Source organism: Borostomias antarcticus (assembly GCF_949987555.1).
Source record: "Borostomias antarcticus genome assembly, chromosome: 8".
Classification (NCBI taxonomy): domain Eukaryota; kingdom Metazoa; phylum Chordata; class Actinopteri; order Stomiiformes; family Stomiidae; genus Borostomias; species Borostomias antarcticus.
In genome coordinates, this window is record NC_140241.1 from 23,169,375 (window position 1) to 23,171,874 (window position 2,500).

General features: G+C 42.5%; 1 protein-coding gene across 1 annotated transcript in view; it reads right to left on the reverse strand.

The window, feature by feature from the left end:
• The window catches only part of slc45a2 (solute carrier family 45 member 2), a gene marked incomplete at both ends in the record, with an annotated part of 31,524 nt that overhangs the window by 2,798 nt on the left and 26,226 nt on the right, over positions 1 to 2,500 (reverse strand). The gene's annotated exons all lie outside the window — the stretch shown is intronic.

Consider the following 2,500-nt stretch of genomic DNA (forward strand, 5'->3'; position numbering starts at 1 on the left):
GATCGTGTTGGATAGATCAGACATATAGTCTGGCTAGGTCATATAGTGTGTGTGTCCAACCATGACAGAGTCACGCCTCAATTGGAGAGTCTGTGGACATCGTTTGCAGAACTGACTGCTGAGCTCTTGACCTCCGTGTTCACAGCTCAGGAACGCACCTCGAGACTCGGGACTGTTATGGAATTCGCCGTGCTATGGAATTCCACGTTCGTTAGCCAAGCATGTGCTTAGACCAAGGCATTTTAGTCTCTGGAAACGAGAAACAGGTTGAATGAAACCTAATGGTCAGAAGCTACATGATGGTGTTGCATGAATACTACACTGAATACTATTTTGATTTAGCTGCGGTCAGATGTTTCACAAATGCAGGGACAGCTTAAAGGAGTAGTAAATGGAGAAATCATGTTTAGCCCTGTTTTAAGGTTACTTATGATCATATACAAGGGCACTGGAGCGCCTTCTTTCATTTCTGGAAATCCAAAAAACGGCACAAATGACTCCTCAATTGTCCGACAAAGATGCAATGTGCACCCGTTTTTGGGCTTGTGTCGTGGCAACGTGAAGCAGATGCAGTTAAATGAGTAGTAAAGGGAAAAATCATGTTTCAAAACTAGCACTTTTGAGAAAGTCTGATAATTGCTCTACCACCGTTTTGGTCATACAATGGATGTGGGTAGGCACCGTGAAATCATTAAAAAAACATGTAAAACTCTCAATTTCAAAGACAAGAAACTCACCGAGGTGTTAGTTGGTGTTCTGACATATGATTCGCCATAAAGTAAGATTATAGTTCATCTGGAAAGGCTTTTTAAAATATTTAGCATAGAACTATTTAGTCTCAGTACATACAGTACGTGTGTAAACTTCCACTTGAACTAGCTAGCCTAGCTAACATAAACAATATCCTTATTTCCACTGTCGTGCCGAACCGATACCGTGCTTAAACCGCGCCGCTCCGGACCCGTGGGAACGGTTACAGTGTCTGTTTCCACCTCTCGGGCTGTTGCGTTCCACGGAATGTTGTTTGCGGAACTAACTTTCACATTTCTACTAAAGAACGGTTCTGCTTCACTCAGTACGGTTAGACAACCGTGCCATGGGAACGGTTCTGCGAACGGTTCTGGGCCCAACCGGTCCCATGTGGAAACACCATCGGAACGGTTACCCTGCGTGCTCAGAACGGTTCGACACGACAGTGGAAATAAGGCTAATAACAATAGCTACCGTAAGTAGTTCCGCTTCCTGAATCCCCTATTGATTCTACACGGTTGTGTCATGTCAATACAAGTCAATGGATTTCATAAAATGATCAATAAAACCCTACAGGATTCATACTTTGCGGCAAATTTAATTACTCAATTACCCCCTCGGTGAGCTTCTTGTCTTTGAAATCGAGTTTAACATGTTTTTGAATGATTTTTCAAGGTGCCCACCCACATCCATTGTATGACCTAAACAGTGGTAGAGCAATTATCAGACTTTCTCAAAAGTGCTAGTTTTGTCAACGTTTTGATGTTTTGATCTGCTTCACCAAAGCCCAAAAACTGGTGCACATTACATCTTTGTTGAACAATTGAGGAGAGTCATTTGTGCCGTTTTTTGGATTTCCAGAATTGAAAGAAGGTGCTCTAGTGCCTTCTACTTTTCCCACAGAGCTTAGAGCGGGAGTTAAATACTATGAACATAAAATTAATTATTATGATAAATTATTACTACGCATGTAAAATGTATAATTAAAGACTTATACTCATATTCAAGATGCAAACGTTTCCACTCCTTCATTATCACAAAGGAACATGCATCATTAGTCACAACATGTCTACTGTTTACCTCCGGCTTGTTTCAACTTTACAACTTTCAACGTTACAGTAGGCTTTTAGGATTCATTATGCAGCAAAGGAGCATAAAAAAATAAAAAAAACAGGACACATAAACAATCATTTAAAAGGCCCTCGGCTCCCTAATTTGTTTAGACAGAAGCTGAGGATCAAATTAGTGACACCACTGATCTCTAGGCTGTGGGGCACAGCATGTCATCCGCCACCACCTGGGAAATTTCCAACGGGAAATTGCCATTGTGTCACTACAAAACTGTTGCTATGGCAGCCAAGCTTGCGGTCTATAATTAAGCGGAGCGTCTAAATCAGCGGGGGTCTCTGGCGGCTCACACAACCTGTTCTTTATTGATTAACAGACATGCCCCATTAGTCAGTAAGTCACTTTGGATAAAATTGTCTGCTAAATGACTGTAATGTAATGCCCCGCCCTCCGGAGCTCTGGAGGTAATGCTGTCTGTTAGAAAGACTGTTGAAATGGACTATAGATGCCCTCACACACACGCACGCACACAACCACACACACACACACACACACACACACACACACACACACACACACACACACACACACACACACACACACAGCCAGAAGTCTCGTAACCACACATTACTGGTCTAAGGTCAGTCGATCATGTGAATGTGCTGCTATTCCTCCTCCTCCA